Below are 19,775 nucleotides of genomic sequence, written 5' to 3'. Positions count from 1 at the left end.
GAATCATTGAAATTATGTTCATTTGGTTTATTTCACAAAGTAAGGATCATAGACAAACATAGAGTGCATACTTGGTGTATGGCAAAGCTATTGTTTAAGAAAAACATAGTGTACATGCTTGGAGCATGGGACAACTAGTGTTTTTAATTCAAGTATAAAGTTGATAAAACCGAAACAATGAATAATGAGTAATCAGTATGGTGATAAATAAAAGTGTTTATTTATATTCATAGGGTTTGATACCATATTTGATTCATTTATTCTTGTGTTTCACTTTGCATGTTTTGACTTCCAGAATAACTAAGTCGCTCTTCCTGAATGATTAAGTTATTCAAACCATCCACAGTCGGTCATATGTTGGAAGTAGATATGAATCAAGACTGTCATGGGTTGGTTTGTAGAGGTCCAAGTTGGTGGACAAAGTGGTGCTACAACACTCATGAGTGCTCATAAGTTATGAGTATTGGATTCAACCCGCGCTCATTTGAATCACTTCATGGATTTTATCACGAGTGATCATGAGACGATAATATCTTATATTCTTCAAACCTAGAGATATGAGTTGTTACTATGAGTTGGTTATACATTGATTGCACGAAAACGCATTGGTAACTCGATGTTATAAAACGTGCCTTTTATTGGATAAGATGTATAAGTCCATAACTATTTCTGGTATGTACTTGACACGACCCGGCATGGTCCATTTGGGTTGCATGGCACCATGCAATTGGATAAACTAAAATGAGAGAAAGAACACTTATGGTTTATTAATATATTATAAGTTCTAATATATTAATAATATTATTTAATTAGTTTGATCAAGAATTAATTTAGAATTAATTAAGTGATCAAAAGATAACTAATTAAATATATGGGTAGATTATGTAAATCTTCCATATCTTATATAGTGGGCTAAGAGGCTCCATGGATTGTCAAGTTGGGTTCCACCCATAGGATGCTCCATGGATGCTCCATGGGAGTTACAAACCCATGGGTCATGGAAATGAAGAGTCATGACACATTAGGGTTTACATGGTGTAACCCTAGATGTGTCAACACTATATAAGAAACCCATTCTCCACCAAAATCGGCTACACATAAGAAACAAGAGGGCTAGGCCGATTTTAGAAGTGTGTATTCTCTCTAAAGTCATTCCAAAAGCATTTGGTGTTGTGTGAAGCATTTGAGGCATCACACTTGGGGTGCTAGGCTCACAAGGTTTCAAGGATCATAAGCAACAACAAGGTAAGTTATTCTATCTTTCATGCAAGTTAAAATTTGTTCCCCATGTATGCTAGATAGGAATATAACCTTGGAATTCAACTTTGCATGATAATTAGACAAACATAGATCCAAGGTTATTAGGGTTGCATGTACACTTAGGAAGTGTTAGAATGCTCAAAACCCATCACCTTTGTGTATGATTCAACAAGTAGTAGAACAAGCCATATGAGTCGAAGTTTATCCATTCCTTTTACCTTCGGGATAAAAGCGATATCTGTGGGCCCCTCGATGATTTAAAGATGATACATATGAGTGCTTGGCCAAGCCAGGACTGATTTGATTTGTTCAATCAGTCAGTCATCATGAATCGAAAATCGGGAAACAACAAATGGACAGAGAGAATGATTGATAATCCATGTCTCAGTCCATATGATATATAGAATGGAGGAATATATGATCACTTATCTAATGGACAAGTCATTGACAAAGGTCAGAGTTCATCGACAAGGTCAGAGTTCGATAGAAGCTTTTGAGAGCTACGATTGCTGATCGGTTCCTGAAGTCATACGCAATAATAGTTTTAGACTTATCCAAGTGGGAGACTGTTGGATTAATGTCTAATTCCATAACTATAATTGGTAAGACTTGACCCGACCCGGCATGGTCCATTTGGGTTGCATGGCATCATGCATTTGGATAGACTATAATGAGAGAAATAACACTTAAGGTTGGTTAATATATTATAAGTTCTAATATATTAATAAGGTTATTTAATTAGTATTGATCAAGAATTAATTTGGAATTAATTAAGTGATCAAAAGGAGACTAATTAAATATATGGGTTGATTGTGTAAATCATTCATTCTTATATATGTGGGCTTGTGATCCAAGATTCCTTATGTTGGACTAAGTCCATGGGGTGACCCATGGATACTCCATGGAGGTTAAAATCCATGGAGCATAAGGAATGGGTAAAGTTATGAGTTACATGGTGTAACCCTAATAGCCACCATATAAAAGAATCCCATGGCTAATGTGTGAATATGAGGGCTAGACGATTTCAAGGAGTGTTCCATTTCTCTCAAGTCATTCCATGTGCATTTGGTGTTGTGTGAACCATTTGAGGTGTCACACTTGGGGCACTAGGCACTCAAGCTTCATGGAGACAAGCTACATCAAACAAAGGTATGTATTCTATCCATTTGATTACCCAAGTATCAAGTATTGTATGCTAGATAGGGTAATACCTTGGAAAGTTCATAATTGCATGTATAATAGAGAAAACATAGATCCAAGGTATTTAGGGTTGCATGTACACTTAGGAGTGTTAGAATGCTCAAAACCCATCAGTTACCTTCCAGTAGAAGTGGGTCTAAGGCCACAATGTCGACCCACTGGTAGGAGTTGTTGTTAGAATAATTGTCTTTGTGATAGTTATCTATGTTTGCTACTGCCTGATATGTTTTACATGCTAGTATAGTATGATGTTATGTGATAGTAGTAGTAAGGGGATTAGTCCCCGGTTATCGGTCGATAGGGCCGAAGGGTGTGACAACCCGAAAATTTTTAGCCGGTAAAGCACGGTTAAGCATAAAACGCGAAATTTCAATAGAATACTTTTTAGCCTTAGGTATCTAAATGAAAGTAGTAGATATCATTAAACCGTAAACGTACATAAAAAGAACGTCCAAATCTGACTTCGTATGAGGAAGTTATGATTTTTCTAAGTTTCGGATATAACAGTAGACAACTAAAAACTCGAAATAGAGATCGAGCGACTTTAAGCCGACGCAACCTAAACGAGAATTGAAGATCTCGACAATAGTAGTACAATGGTAAAAAGACAGACGAAAACGGACGTCAGATGAAGAAGTTATGGATTTTTAATGGACTTTTCCAATCCCGGCCAGTTAAAAATGGATTATTAAAAATAAAGTCAAATTTAGCCGACGAAGTCTAAACGAAAGTTGTAGAGCATAATCTCACCTACGCGTGGATATAAAGAACATCAAAATCAGAACTCGTATGCGAGGGATATGAATTTCTGAAGTTCGGGACACGAATCCCCACACCGTCAGAGGACTCACGACGTGAGCCTGAAGCTCACGACGTGAGCCAGTGATGGATTGGTTCCAGAGTCGAACCTGTCAGGAGTCGATTTAGCGGATGGATAAGATCGAACTCACGACGTGAGCCAGTCCATGCTCACGACGTGAGCTCAAAAATCACTCCCTATAAAGAGAAACCAAAGGTCTCGGGTTTAGGTGCTCAACTCTACTTCCCTTCCTACTTTTACTCTTTGTTAAGCATCCCGAGACTACCCCGACGCCCTGGTTACGTGACCAAGCCCTGACGGAAGCCCGAAGTCCCGAAGTTCCCGAGAAACTTGCGTCTTTCCAGTCGAAGTGATGCCCACGTGAAGCTCGTTTCTTCACCAGAAACCCGCGGCTACGTCAAGAAAGATCATTCCTAGAAACGAAACGCTGCCCGATTCACTCTTACCAAGTGAGTTCATACCCCTATAATCAATCTTTTAAATGTTTTAAATGCTTTTAAGGGGGGGAATACAAGTTGAGCACAATGATAATTGTGTAAATGTTATCTTTGATAAACATCATTTTAAAAGGTTGCTTATGTGTTTATAAGTGATCAAATCATTTCAACAACTCTTTTAGAGTTATGTTACTTTATAGTTTATAAAACTCTGTTTTTAAAGTACAATCATAACTCGGTAGATAAATGAGTCTTTTCAAGTCATTAGCAGTTCAAAGTGAAGATACTAGTAAACTATAATAGGTATAGTTTAGAGGTTCAGTTCATACTATAACTAATACAAGGAGGAACATACGATAACGAGGAACAGAAAGAATATACTATAAAGAGAAACAGGGAGGAACATACTAAAACAAGAACAAGATAACTTTAATGTGAGACTACTTCACGGCTTATCAATTTGTTTGTTAAGTCGTGTTTTGTAACCAGAGTCTCTTGGAGGGAGAACGTTATTAGTATGGTTACAACCACATCACGTTATGACCTCAAGTAAACAAACTGGTTCTTAGGGTAGTCAGTACTTCAGTAGCCACTTTAAAAGACTACTGCATACTTTCATTTTCCCATTCCTTTCATATTGTGACATTCTCACTTGAAAGGTAATGCAAATTATTTTTGAGTAAAGATAATTATAAACTAGGGAAAACTTACATCATTACAAGCGACAAACAGAACAGTCGAGTCTTAGTACATTCAGTAGAAAGGGGCCTATAATGCTAACTTTATGATTCCTTAGTTTATACATCAGGGATATATATTAATCGTGTCCGATAGATAGTAGGATATGTGCTTTCCGCTTCATTTCATGTTCCTTGTTTGGTTGTGGGCTTAGAGCAGATTCACCCAATCTACTATCTATTTGATCTTAGCTATATATATATTCCGTATACACTAAGTAATCATAAGGAGTACCATGTATGGGTCAGGTCATAGTATACAAATTCAATACACCGTTTTATAGTACAAAACATACTTTTCAAGTAGAACATTTGGTAGACCAAACTAGAAACTTACCAGTAAAAGGGTTTAATCCATTTTACTAAACCATAATAACTTAAAGGACCTTAGGTGATTAATTCTATAATACCTTAGTTTATACATCAGGGTTATTTATAATTAAAACCCGATAGGTAGTTGGATGTGTGCTTTCCGTCTTACTTCCTGTTCCTTGTTTGGTTGTCGGCTTAGGGAAGATTCACACAATTAACTACCTGCTTGATATTAGATTATATATGGCTAGTATAAACTAAGTGATTATAGAAGGAACCATTGTGGTTACTATTTTTACTAAAAGAAATATGGGTTTTCTTAAAGAATGTTTTCATCAAATATAAAGGAACTATTACAGTTAACTCCGTGAGTACCAAGTGAATATGTCAAGGTTATATACAACGATGATCTAACAAACAATGAGATGTGTGCCTTCCGCCTCATTTCCTGTTCCTTGTTTGGTTGTGGGCTTAGGGCAGATACACACAATCGATTGTTTGTTTACTCTGGGTTTTATATAACTTGTATCCGTTTAGTACTCATAGAAAGGATTGTAGAGTCATTTTACTTATCTTTTATCATATCAAGAAATATAGGATTTCCTGGAGGAACAAACGAACTTTTCTAAAAGAAATTACAACTTACTTTACATCACTAAAATCTTATGAACTCACCAGCTTAAATGCTGATCTACTCTTTCAAAACAACTTGTATTCTCAGGAGACCAGTAGACAGGTACGCGCGCTGGGATTCAGAAGATGAAGTATAGTAGCTTCATGTCTTGTTTTGTTATTTACTTTTGGATTCAATCATTTGAGAATCACTACTTGTAAACACTTTAATATTAATAAAATGGTTGTTTGTTACTATGATTACTATGATACATGTGTTGTGATACTAAACATGATGTCCTCCGCCCCCGAACGTTTCCGCCGTTCCGGTTTGGGGGTGTGACAAAGGGGCAGTATAATACCCAACCATTCTAGGCAGTATGATTATCTTTGATATCATGTGGTAGTAGTAGGGGTGAAATAGTCCCCGTAACCGGTTGTGATAAACCGGAGGGGTAGGTCGGACACCCCGGTATGTCTGACAGGGGTAGGTTAGTCACCCCGGTATGCCTAGCAGGGTAGGTCGGGCACCCAGATATGTCTGACAGCATGTTTATTGTATGGTATGTGGTATGATGGGGAACTCACTAAGCTTTGTGCTTACGGTTTTCAGTTTTGGTTTCAGGTACCTCTTCGTCGAAGGGGAAGTAGTCAGCATGGTAGCAGCGCATCGCACACACATAATTTTCCGCATTTTTAGATCCATGGGATTTGTACTCTGACATTATTACTACTTTCTGTTATGATTTTTGAGACATGTGATTATGGTTTGATGACTTGAAAGGATGATGATGTTGTTTTTCAGTAAATGGTTTTATAGGTATTATATTTAAAACGAAAATTTTTGGTCTTGAAAATCGGGATGTTACAGTGGTGGAGATTTTTTCACTGCCCTAACTTATTGTGGGTCCGGTTGGTCAAATCTATTTATGGTATTGATGTTGGATGTGGCTCTCTTACTCCTAATAGGTCTTGGTTAGGTCCTTGGAATGGAATTATTGATATGCTGAGTAGGCTACAAGAAAAAAGGTTTTGATCTTCAGTCCATGTGTCCTATTCGGGTGGGAGATGGGAGACACACTTCCTTTTGGCATGATGTTTGGATGAGAGATTCTCCATTTTCAATCATTTTTCACATGATTTTTGCTTTGGATGTTCATAGGCACACTACAGTTAGAGAGAGGCTGGACATTGGTTGGGATGTCGCGTCTCTCAGACGAATTCCTAGAGGTGGTATTGAGAAAACTCAGTGGAATAATTTCTTTTCACTGGTGCAGAGTGTTCAACTAAATTTGGTCCCGGAAAGATTGGGTTGGCTCCTAGATGTGTCAAATACTTTATCGGTCTCTTCTGCTGAAGATTATTTAGATGGTGGCTTATTGTTTTTAGGAGGTACTGAGACTCGGTGGAATAATTAGGTTCCCATCAAACTCAATATTCTTATATGAAGGATTTGGTTATAGAGTATTCCCACTAGAGAGAGTCTTTCACATAGAGGTATTATGACAGACTCAATTTTGTGTCCTACTTGTTCCCTTATGGTTGAGATGGTTGATCATCTTTTTGCCACTTGTCGAGAGTTGATGGACATTTGGTCTCGTATTACTATTTGATAGGATATTCAGGATCCAGACAAGATTTTAGTGCAATCTCTTATTTCTTGGTCAGACTCGACTTCTTTGAGGGGTGGTCAACTGAAGGCGTTTGAAGCTGTGATTTTTACAACTTTTTTGGTATTTGTGGAGTTTTCGTAATTGTACTGTTTTTGGAACGGATCTTCCTATGAAATCCAATATCTTTGATGATATGGCTTAGAGGTCATTTTTCTGGATTTCTAATAGGTGTAGCAAAGCAAAAATAGGTTGAATTTCTTGTTAGATAATCCTTTTTCTATTACTTGTATGTTGTAATGGGTTTTCTCTAAGTCATTTCTCGTTTTTTCTAATAAAATCACCGTCGTTCTAAATAAATAAATATATAAATAAAGGTGGTAAATACGAAAGTAATAAACATTTTTGTGTAATATCTGGATTTTCATATACAAATTTTTCTAAGTAAGTTATGAATTTTAGATGGCCACGACATGGGTGAGGTATCACTACGACGTGACATGACCCGCAGAAAACATGCATCTCAATTAGCCACCACGATATGATAATATATTGGCCACGATGTGGTGACTGCTTTTGAGAAAACCCTAATTTTGGGCTTGAAGCTCTATTTAAGGAAAGTGATGGCTAGGGTTTCCTCCAACCCCAGCCTCCATCACCTCTAAGAGCCTTGAAGAAAACCCTAATCCTTTCTCTCACATATTTGAGCTTATCTTTGGTATTTTGGTGCACTTCGAAGGAAGAATAAGAAGATTTGGTGCAAGGATCAAGCAAGCAACGCCTTCCCATCTTTGATATCACCTTCTAGACCATTTGTATGGTTTCAAGATCTAAGCTTTTTTATTACTTCTTAGTATATCTAGGATTATTTTGCATGTTTGGGTCTTTTGATGTGTTTGAATGACCCAATGTGATAAAGTTTGCAACTTTATGACTCACCAAAGTCGTTTGAGCTTGTTATCTTCTGGATCTAGAAGATGGTTGGGGTTTTGTAGTCATGCCTATGTTAGAGGGCACTTTTTCTCATATTTTGACCTCGTTGAGTCGTGAACATGCATGGGGCATGCATGTCCACAAAGTTTGGATTTTTTATGGACCATTAGGATCCCTAGAAGCCTTCTAGACAACTTGTGCAAAATGGGCTTAACCGATTAAGAAATTTAGCAAGGAATCTGTTTTCAGCCAGTAACCACGACGTGGCATGAAGCGTGCCACAACGTGGTCATGAGGGGCTTATCGACTGTTTCTGACTGACTCTCCCACGATGTGGAAATGGAAATGTACTCGTCCGAGTTCACTGTCCACGATGTGACTTGGGTAGGCCACGACGCGGAGATTAACTGACCATTGACTTTTGGTTAAATTGCTAGTTTTGGAATGTGGTCTAAGGTTTGACCTTGGGTGTTTCGATAGGTGGGATGTAGCACTTGTTTCTGGACTTTTTGAGCTGTGTTTGTTTGACTACAAGTGTGAGGTGAGTCTTCTCACTATAGTATGTAGTATGCTAGTTGTCTTTGTGATACTTGCATGAAAGACCATGGGGTAGCCCATGCCAATTGTATGAAAGACCATGGGGGTATCCCATGACACCTGTGTGAAAGTCCATGGGGGGTAACCCATGACACTTGTATGTAAGACAGGGATTTGGTCATCGACATTATAAAGAAAGACCATGGGGGTAACCCATGACACTTGGATGTCAGACCATGTGGGTAGCCCATGACATTTCAGGGAAAGACCATGTGGGTAGCCCATGACAAACAAATTGATGATATGTGGTATTTTGGAGAACTCACTAAACTTGGTGCTTACGGTTTATGTTTCAAATGTTTCAGGTACTTTTGGTTCCAATGGGAAGGGTTCAACATGATTACATCGCATCAACTGAAGATTTCACACTTATTATTTTGTCATTACTCTAATGTTCTTTTGATACACTTTTTGATACTTTGGCTATCTTTTGGAAGTTATGAATGAATGATTTGGGTGTTTTAAAAACAAAATTTTACTTAGTGTTTTTGGGTTGTTACATTTTGTTAAAAAATTACGATAATGATCTTGATTTCGTTTGGAATTGAGTTTTTTAAAAATATTGATTATAGAGTAAAATAGATGAATTTATTTCTAAAAATGTTAGAAGACTCGCATACGGTACCTACATATAAATTTAAAAAATATTTGTTATTAATCTTGAAGTTTTGAATTTAACCGTAGATAACGTAGCTTAATAAATTTTTATAATGAAGTATTTTATGGATCTTGATTTGATTTTCATATAAGTTTTTTTGAACTGTCATAGCTGGACCTGAAAAAAAATATATATTCAAATAGTCGTAATAATTTTTCAATAAACTTTTTCTCTAATAATTTAAAGGGATTTTCTAATATGTGCCCTAAGGGCACATATGAGAATTATTAATTAATCACAATTATTATCATAATTAAATGTTAAATACATTAATTATAAGAAATATTACCATAATTAAATATAAAATTCATTAATAATCTCCATAATTAATGGATTTTACATTTAATTATGATAATATTTTTCATAATTAATATTTCTTATATGTGCCCTTAGGGCACATATTAGAAAATCCCTAATTTAAAATTTGAATAATTATCCACAGATAAAAGATTGGACCATTATCCACAAATAATTTAAATTTGATAAAACATTATTATTAATTTGTATATATATCTATACAAGTACAAAGATTCGTATATTTAATACCGTGAGTCCTACAAATCAGTAAATGGGTCTAACAAATATATATACAGTCACTCATAAATCATAATATTATCTTCTCCGCTTCAATACTTCTGATTTTTCTTTTAGGTTAAAATCAAGAACAATAAAAACAAAGATCACACCGACAATAATAAAATTGCAATGGCTTTTCACATTGTTGACTGTGGGTCATCTAATCTAGACAAAATTGCAAAAATGGTCCCTGTGGTATGTATTTTTTTGGAGTTTTAGTCCAAACCTCGACTTTTTTGGATCGGTGGTCCTTATGAGCTGGTTTGCTTGTAGTTTTGGTCCCTCGGAAAACTGAAAAGACTAAAATACCCTTGAGGTATTTCGTTTTCATTTTTCTTTCATTTTTTTTTATCTATTTTTATAATTAAAAAATTAAGAAAATTTTCTCTCTCTCTCTCTCTCTCTCTCTCTCTCTCTCTCAAATAAACCACTGAAGACTCAATTTTGTCGATGATCTCCACCCTCGAATAACCCATCATCATCGACGATTCTTCCTTTTAGCTATGACGTATCAATCCAGCCAAAAAGACATCACAGATGATTTTAAAATGCAAAGAATCGGGAACTTTCTCATTCATGCTTCGAGAAGTGATAGGGTTGGGCTTAATTTGATGTTGAGGGAGGGCATTTCGCCTAATGTGCAGGATTATGATAACATAACTGCTCTTCATCTAGCTGCCAGTGAAGGTCATGATTCGATTGTAGAGCTTCTTCTACACTATAAGGTCGATGTTAATCTCGATGATAGATGACACAAAACTGTAAGAATTGGGTTTTCGTTGTTAACTTTTTTAGGGTTTCGAAATTGGATTGTCGATTGGAATTGGATGATAAGATCTAACAACAATTAATGTCGTACAACAATTAATGTCTTACAACAGGGGAAGGAGACGAACGGGATGACGGCAGTGGGGAACCGGGAAAACATCACCGGTGATTCTAGTTCTTCGACAGGGGAAGGAGACGAACGAGATGACAGTCGTTGAGAGGGCTGTGAAGGGGTATCGGGACAGTACAACAACAATTATGGGGGTGTTTGACAGCGGGTGCTCGGTGGAAATAGACGGAGAAGGTTGGGACTGCCTCATTTGAGTTTGTGGACTGTCTCATTTGAGGTTGCATTCTTCTTGTTCTTCCATATGATGAAGATAACTAAGAGGATGAAGATGAAGATGGCTACTGGAAGAAGGGCTAGAAGTAGGTGGTATGCGATACTTTCACCATGCCTCATGTTAGAGACTAAATTAATTAAGAAGCGTTCTAAACTCTTTGTGGTGGATACAGATGAAATATTTTTGTTGAATTTTCTTTTGGTTTGACGAGGGAGAGGTAGAAGATGATATATATATATATATATATATATATATATATGTGGGCCTCAACTAATTATTTATTTTCTTTTTCATTTAAATTAAATAGAAAAAACATTAAATATATATCAGAAGGGCATTATAATCATTTCAATTTTACGAGGGACCAAATTTACGTACAAACATGGCCAAAAGGACCACGAATCCAAAAAAGTCGGAATTTAGATTAAAACCCCAAAAAAATGCATACCGCGAGAACATTTTTGCAATTTTGTCTCTAATCTATTTAACTCTAATTCCACGGCTTCCATTGGTCCGTACGCACCAACCAAACTCCTTGATCAACTCCTTACTGACACCACCCTCCTCCCCATCTTTCTTTAAGTACACCTTTTGCTTCTCCTTCAATCCACCTTTTCATTCCAAATAAGCAACCTCGATCCATCTATCCTTTAAACTACTGCTTCACTCAAACTCCAATTTGCTCGATTCGATGTTTTTTCTCAAGTTCTTCGGTTGCTTTGCAATCTCCGATAAAGTGGCCGACTGTGCTAGCGAAGATGGTGGTGGATGCTGTACTAGCACCACCGCTGTCAACACCAAAGATACTTGTCTTGTAACTTGTGTGAAGAAGTTTTCATGGGAGGAGATAAGGAAACGGAGCAGGAATTTCTCAAAGGTCATCGGCTCCGGAGGGTTTAGCACCGTGTATCTAGCTAGACTACCGGACTCCGGCTTAACTGCTGTCAAGATCCAATCGGCTTGCACCGAGAGGCTAGCCGGGATTCACGACCAAGAGCTTCGAATCTTGCTCCGACTAAAACACCAGAACATCGTGAAGCTTCTTGGACACTGTGACGATAGAGAAGAAGAGCGTGTTCTGTTGTTTGAGTATGCATCGAATGGTACATTACATGATAAACTTCACGTAAGCAGCAGCGTAACGCTGACATGGAAAGTCAGAAAGTTGATCGCTTTACAGCTTGCTGAAGCTTTAGAATATCTACATGGGATGCATATTATCCATGGAGATATCAAGGCTTCTAATATACTTTTAGATGAACAACTAAACTGCAAACTTTGCGATTTTGGGTCAGCTAAACTAGGGTTTACTTCCATGGTTTTACCTCCATCATCGACGAAAATGAAGAGAATAATAATGGGGTCGCAAGGTTACATGGATCCACATTATCTTAAAACGGGATTAGTTTCAAAGAAGAACGATGTTTACAGCTACGGAGTTGTACTCCTTGAACTTGTTACGGGGACAGAAGCATTTAATTTGGAAAAGGGTGAGAAATTAACGGATGTTATTGGTCCGGTGGTGTGTGGGGTGCTGGGAGTGGAGGAGGCGGTGGATCCACGGCTGAGATACGATGAGAGCTTGGATTTGGAAGAGTTGAGGGCTATGGTTACATTGGCTGAGATGTGTATTGGGAGTTCACCCATGGTTAGACCTTCTGCAAGTGAGATTGTAGTATCCATGAAGAACAATTTTTAATCCATGACTCATTAATTTGTCGAGGATACGACGCTTTCTCATGTAAATTGATTTTTATTTTTCTCCTTCTTGGATAAAAATGATGTTATTGGTTTAATCGAGGTTAGGGCCATACATAAATGTTTTATCAAATTTGCAACTAGGAATTCTCATTTTTGTTGGTTCACTATGTTGTTGAAATGGAAAATTACAAATAATGTATAAGGTAGTAGATATTTGATTGTTTATTGTTATAAAATGGGATAATGAATTAAAAATTTAATATATTTTTTGATTTGTATATATTTGGTAACCGATTTTTTTTTGTCTATATTTATCCCTTCAACTTGTTTAACTATACGAATTTAGTCCTTATGACCGGCTACTGAAGGTAAGCCGGAAAAAATGACTTAAAAAAATAATATATTTCTTATTTTGTATACATTTAGTTCTTAATATTTTTTTTGCACATTTAGTTATTAATATTTTTTTGTTGCAAAATAAGTTCTTTTTATTTTTATACACATTCAGTACTTATGACCGTTTTTTTTAGGTTTTTCTTACAACATTTTACACGGGATAATAATTAATAAGGTGTTTGGGGATGTCATTGTAACATCCCAAAAATACAGCCCAAAAATTTCATTTTAAATCATTAATAAAATCATAGTTATCCAAACATCATATAAAAATCATAAGTCGTGTATCTCAAAATATAATAACATCTGTCAATATATATCAGAGTATAAACATCCCAGGCTAAACAAATGGTGTGTGCACTGCAATCATCCCGAGCTCTTCCCCTTGCTACCGGAAGTACTTGAAACCAAAACTGAAAACTGTAAGCACGAAGCTTAGTGAGTCTCCCCAAACTACCACATACCATACACATAACATGCAACTAGGAGATACGGGACCCGCCCACACTCAACTACTATGAGATACGGTCCCCGTCCACACTCGGCTACTATGAGATACGGGCCCCGCCCACACTCAGCTACTATGAGATACGGGCCCCGCCCACACTCAGCTACTATGAGATACGGGCTCCGCCCACACTCAACTACTATGAGATACAAGCCCCGTCCACACTCAGCTACTATGAGATAAGGGCCCCGCCCACACTCAGCTAGTCATTAAAATACATACAGGTATCACACAGACAACAAGTATAACTAGACATATAAATTTGTACCATATCAGCTATCTATGAGATACAGGCCCCACCCACACTCAGCTACTAATCAGATCACATATACGGGCCAACCTTGGTGCCATAGACCCGTTCCTACTGAAGGAAACTCACCTCAATGTTGTGAATAGTTGAAAGTCCCTGCTTCGCAACCGACTCTACTCACACCCTATACAGACCAACCTCTTAGATATCATTTCATACTTAAAACCCTTTCACGGGTCAACCTTGGTCAAAGTCAAAGTCAACATCCCGGGTTGACTCAACTCGCCCAGTTGGTCCATCAACTCGTCGAGTTCCATGAATCATAAACCCTGAAATCGCGATCCAACTCGTCGAGTTCTTTCACAACTCGTCGAGTTCCTCCTATCTACATAATCGAGACTTCTCCATTCAACTCGTCGAGTCATCCTTGAACTCGTCGAGTTTTGCCTTTAACAGAATCGAGACATTTCATCCCAACTCGTCGAGTTCCTCTATGGACTCGACGAGTTCTTCAGTCTGTTAAGCCATCTTAATAGATTAAGCCCATAATCTTCTGATCTAAGCCCTAAACTCCACCTATACACTGAAATTGTCCTTTTAAGGGTAAAGTTTCCAACTTTACCCGTTAATACACTTACTTTGAAGAATCTAGCTAAAACCCTTATTCTTTAGGACCTAGATCTTGGTCCACAAGCCATCACTACTCCAGACTAAGGCACATACACTGAGATCTGGACCCTAGATACTACATGAACACGTAAAGCTTACACCTTCTTCTCCATGCATGGCCTTTTGGAGCTTAAAAGGCCAAAATGACATCCTATAGCTTGCATGGGGCTTCAATGGCCATAAAGTTTTCACCTTTATGCCATGAAAGCCCTCCATGCTTCCAAATCTGATGATATATTCACTTGGGATGTCCATTTCCCAAAGGTCATGCTTCTTGGACCAAAAACCCAATAATATGATAATAAGAAGATCTAAGAAGTTACTAAGCAAGTTTGAGACTTGCTTACCAGAAAATGATGAGAATGAAATGGAGTCTCTGGATCTACTAGCTTCTTCTTGAATCCTCAAGCTTCTTCTTCTTCCACAAGCTTCAAACACACAAAACTCTCTTAAGAATGGCTCAAAAACTCACACAAAGCATTAGGGTTTCCAGATTTAGGGTTTAGGACTTGGAGGCTGTAAATGAGGCTGGCATGAGGGGATTAAGATGCTTAAATAGGGTGCAAAACCCCTAAATTAGGGTTTCATTATGCCAGTCCTACTCGTCGAGTTGAGGCTTCCAACTCGTCGAGTAGACTTCAAAACCCGCATCCAAATTCATTCCCTACTCGACGAGTTTGGGGCCTCCAACTCGTCGAGTTTCTACATAAAGATGAATAAAATTATAATTTAAATACAAGCCCTATCATTCTTTAAATATGACTCAAGATCCGAGGTTTAGGGTTTTGAGCCCATAACGACGCCACACCGTGGTCATAATGGACACCACGTCATGGTGATGAGGCATTACCACACCGTGGTAAGCCAATCACCATGCCGCAGACCGGCTAAAACACCAAACCCAACTCTTTAACATACAAAACATAAATTCATACCAGGATTGAGTGTTACATGTAAGGTGAAGATAAAGGGTTTATTATGAAAAATGAGATCATAAAGTGGTTTTATGGTACATAATCATATAATAAAATGTTTTTATTATACAAAATCAGAGTATAAAATGGTTTTATTATATAAAATAATAATATAAAAGTTTTTTTTGCTCATTGAGAGATAATAGGTTTAATTTTTCTATAACCATAAATGCTAAGTAACCGGTTGTCAAGCGTTTGCCGATTACAATGTCTTAGACCAGACAATTTTAGAAAATATAAAAGTTTTAACGTATCAAAAATAATATAGTGGTTTTTTAAAGGTTTAATTAAAATAAGTTGTGTTTTTTCAAAGGTTGTCAAGATCGGGATCCTAGATAGGATCGTTTTTGGGTTTGCAAGAACAAGATCGGGATCCTAAGATCCCACAAAATAAAACATAATTTTAACTAACTATGTTAAAACATGAAAATTATCTAAAACATTCAGTTTTCTGTTCAAAAACTATAAAAACTTCAAAACTTTAGTCTCAACTCACAACACAAAATGATAAACGATAAATTGGTAAAGGGTAAAAGATATAAAGTGGTAAGTTCAATTTTTTCATTTGCAAAAAAAAAAAGTCAAGGTAAGGTAGGATCGGATCGGATCCCGGTCCTACGATCCTACCCACGATCCTTCCTGCAATCCTACTCCAAATACGATCAGTATGCGATCCGTATCGTTTTTCATACCTAGGATCGTAGGATCGTACAATCCTACGATCAAGATCGCGATTTTGACAACCTTGGTTTTTTCTAAGGTTTCCTCGTATATATATTAGATTAAAACCACATTTTTTTGTAAAAAAAATTGTTAAAGACCATTTCTCAAGCCACTTCCCTTAACGTCACATAGACACGATGTAAGGGGGTGTTCACACGTTAACACACTGTCAGATAGACACGACATGGGCGGCGATACACCCATACCCCACAACCTTATATTTGCAATTTGTTACTTAGGTCTCGTCCAGATCACGTTTGGAATGTTCAAAATGTTGTCAATTATAAAAAGAAAGAAATTTTTTATAAAAACAATCATATTTAAGACACTTTTTTACGTATTATTAAAAAACAAATGACAAATTACATGAAGTTGGTTATATTAGTCACATTTATAATTTGGTTTCAACAAAATGAAATAAATGTAAATTGTTTGAAGTCGAAGAAAAAGAAAAAGAGAAAAGAAAACGGATTTGGAGTATATGTACATCAAAATTATATTAAATTGAACCAGTATATGTATAAGTTTTACCCCAACAAAAAATCTTACCGTTTGGTGACAAAGAGCGTCGCATTGTATTTCCATTCTTAGGTAAGTCAATGGATTATGTTATCTTGATTATTTGTGGAATTATTATAGTTGCTGATAGAGGAAAACAATAAATCCGGTGAGAAGGATATGAAAAGTCACGGTGGAGACGATGGAGAATGGTCGACCATCCGGCGACGCAAAGCTTCTAAGGATACTTCTAACTCAATAAACAATCTCACTATTTGTATCAAATATCCTAGTTGTTGTATTTCAAGGCGAATTAAAAGAAATCTTTTTGAAATTTGGCAAGGTCGTTGATGTCTATATTGCTAGAAAGAGGGACAAAAATGGATTAAATTTTGGATTCATCAGGTACTCTAGAACTTCGAGGATTCCCTCCCTAAGTGTAACGCCTGGTTACTGGTATGCATTTAAACTTATAATTTACTCATGTTTACAGAGCTACTTGACGAGTTGGAAGCCCCAAACTCGTCGAGTAGAGATTATTAGGACCGCGGGTTGAGAAACCGACTCGACGAGTTTGGAGGCCTCAACTCGACGAGTAGGCTGGCAAAGATGAAACCCTAATTTTCGGGGTTTGCACCCTATTTAAACGTCTTAAACCTTTCATGTTGGCCTCATTTCCAGCCTCCAAGTCCCAAACCCTAAAGCCATTTGAGTGTTTGTGAGCTATTTTTGAGTGTTTTGGTGTGTACTTGAAGCTATTGGAAGAAGGAAGAGCTTAGAGATACAAAAAGGAGCATATAGATCCAGAATCCTTGCCTCATCCACATTACTTTTCTGGTATAAAGCTTGAACCTTGTCTTGTTGTTGATTAGATCTTCTATTAGGGTTATTTTGCTTGTTCTTGGTCCAAATGACATGGTTCTTGGGATTTAGATGTCCCCAAATAGAGAATACTTCAGATCTAGGGTCTTGAAGGGTTTTCATGGCATAAAGGTGCCAACTTTATGGCCATGGAAGTCCCATGCAACCTTTAGACCATCATTTTGGCCTTTTAGAGCATCTAATGGCCATGCATGTAGAGAAAGCTGGGACTTTACGTGATCTTCTTGTCCCTAGAGTCCAGATCTATGACCTCATGGTCTATCTTGCAGTTTTGGTGATGTTGGGATTAAGACTGGCATTTTTGGGTTAGGTTTTGAGCTTAATCCATTTAGGAAAGGTATTAATGGGTAAAGTTGGAAACTTTACCCTTCCAGAGGCATTTCCAGTCGAGATCTGAAGTATAGGGTCTAGGTTTGAAGAGTAATGGCTTAATGAGTAAGAATGGGCTAACAGACAGAGGAACTCGACGAGTTAAACGGAAGTGTCTCGATTCTGTGATAGGGAAGAACTCGATGAGTTCATGGAAGAACTTGACGAGTTGGATCGTGAAATCACAATTCTGTGATTTATAGGAACTCGGTGAGTTAAAGGGTAAACTCGACGAGTTGAGTCAACTCGGAGCATTAACTTTGACTTTGACCTAGACTTGACTTTGACCATGGTTGACCCTAATGGGTTATGAGTATGAAATGACAGCTAAGGGATTGTTTGGTTCAGGGATTGAGTAGAGTTGATTTCAGGGCAGAGACGTTTCATCTATCATCCGACATTTAAGGTGGGTTTTCCTGCTGTAGGAAAGAGTCGAAGGCACCAATGCCGGCCCGTATGTATGATTGTATTTTCCGGATTTCGATCCTATGCCGGGCGATGCCCGATGAATGTTTATATGCTTTTCGGACTACGGTTCGATGTCGGGCGATGCCCGAGGAATGTTTGTATGCTTGATGTCTTCGTGATTCTTGCATGTGTTTGTGTTTATATGTTTTCCGGACTAAGGTTCGATGTCGGGTGGTGCCCGATGAATGTTTATACGTTTTTCGGATTTCGGTCCGATGTCGGGCAGGTCCCGAGGAACGTTTATATGTTTGTGTTATGTGATTATTTCATGTGTAGTTGTTGATATGTTATATGTATACCGAGCTTCTCTCGATGCCGGTCATTGTCCGATGTCGGGCGAGGCCCGATGCTGGACATTGTCCGATGCCGGGTGGGGCCCGATGAAGGGGCGGGGCCCACGATATGTCTATATGTGAATATGTGATTATGTGTATGATATGTGGTAGTTTGGGGAGACTCACTAAGCTTCTTGCTTACATTTTTCAGTTTTGGTTTCAGGTACTTCCGGTAGCAAAGGGAAGAGCTTGGGATGACTGCATTGCACACACCGCGATGTTTTAGCCTCGGATGTTTACTCTGATATATTGACATATGTTTTTGATATGGATACTCTGATCATGATGTTTTGAGATACTATGACTTATGTTTTTGACGGATGTTTTGATAACTATGGTTTTATTAATAATTAAAAATGAAATTTTTGGACCGTATTTTATGGGTGTTTCAAGTTGGTATCAGATCCTTGGTTTGAGGGATTCAGGCATACTTTCGGGTGTGTCTGAACTCAAACTGAGAACATGGTATGAAATTTTTTAAAAGAAAATCATTTTTATAAAAGGAATTTCAAAAAGATAAAAGGGTGTGGTGCATGCAATCAGCCGAGCTCAAGTAAGTTCTACCAAATTACCCATACATGTTTGTTATGATATGATATGATTATGAGAACTGTATGATAGATTAGGGCTAAGGATCTAGGAAGGATGCCTTATATGCCTACTACATGTGTATGAGAACTGCATGCTAGATTACTAAGATTAGGGATAAAGATTTAGGAAGGATGCCTTGTATGCCTAGTGTATGTGCTTATTGAACTGCATGTTAGTACTAATTAGTTAGTGATATGATGGCCTGATTAGGATATGCTTGGTTTTGATTACTCAATGCACGAATGCTGCTTGCTTTTTGCTTTTAGGAGTTCTAGTTATCTTTAACTAACTAGTAAACGAATATGTTAAGTTACATATTACGAGGACTAAATAATTTCAGAAGGTTAGGTCTAGCTCTATTTCGCAGCTCTTATCTGAGTCCAACCGTTGTAGGGTAGGACCTCTCATTCAAAGAATTATCTGGTCTTAGTAATATGTAATGGTATTCGCGAGCTAGTTAGGGGAAGATAGCAGGGACTTCTTATGCAGATGATGGCGGAGAGTGGGTCGGAGATTACCCTAGGGTAAGCCTAGGATGAGATTAGCG

At 37.5% G+C, this 19,775-nt stretch overlaps 1 pseudogene; it reads left to right on the top strand.

Moving 5' to 3' along the window:
* The first annotated feature begins 11,389 nt into the window (after positions 1-11,389).
* LOC145138076 (putative receptor-like protein kinase At4g10390 pseudogene) lies at positions 11,390-12,769 on the top strand (annotated as a pseudogene).
* Positions 12,770-19,775: the final 7,006 nt, after the last annotated feature.

Source organism: Lactuca virosa, chromosome 9 (genome assembly GCF_052849685.1).
Source record: "Lactuca virosa cultivar CGN04683 chromosome 9, Lactuca_virosa_CGN04683_v6, whole genome shotgun sequence".
Classification (NCBI taxonomy): domain Eukaryota; kingdom Viridiplantae; phylum Streptophyta; class Magnoliopsida; order Asterales; family Asteraceae; genus Lactuca; species Lactuca virosa.
The sequence above is the reverse complement of the archived record's forward strand: the minus strand, read 5'-3'. Positions and strand labels throughout refer to the sequence as shown.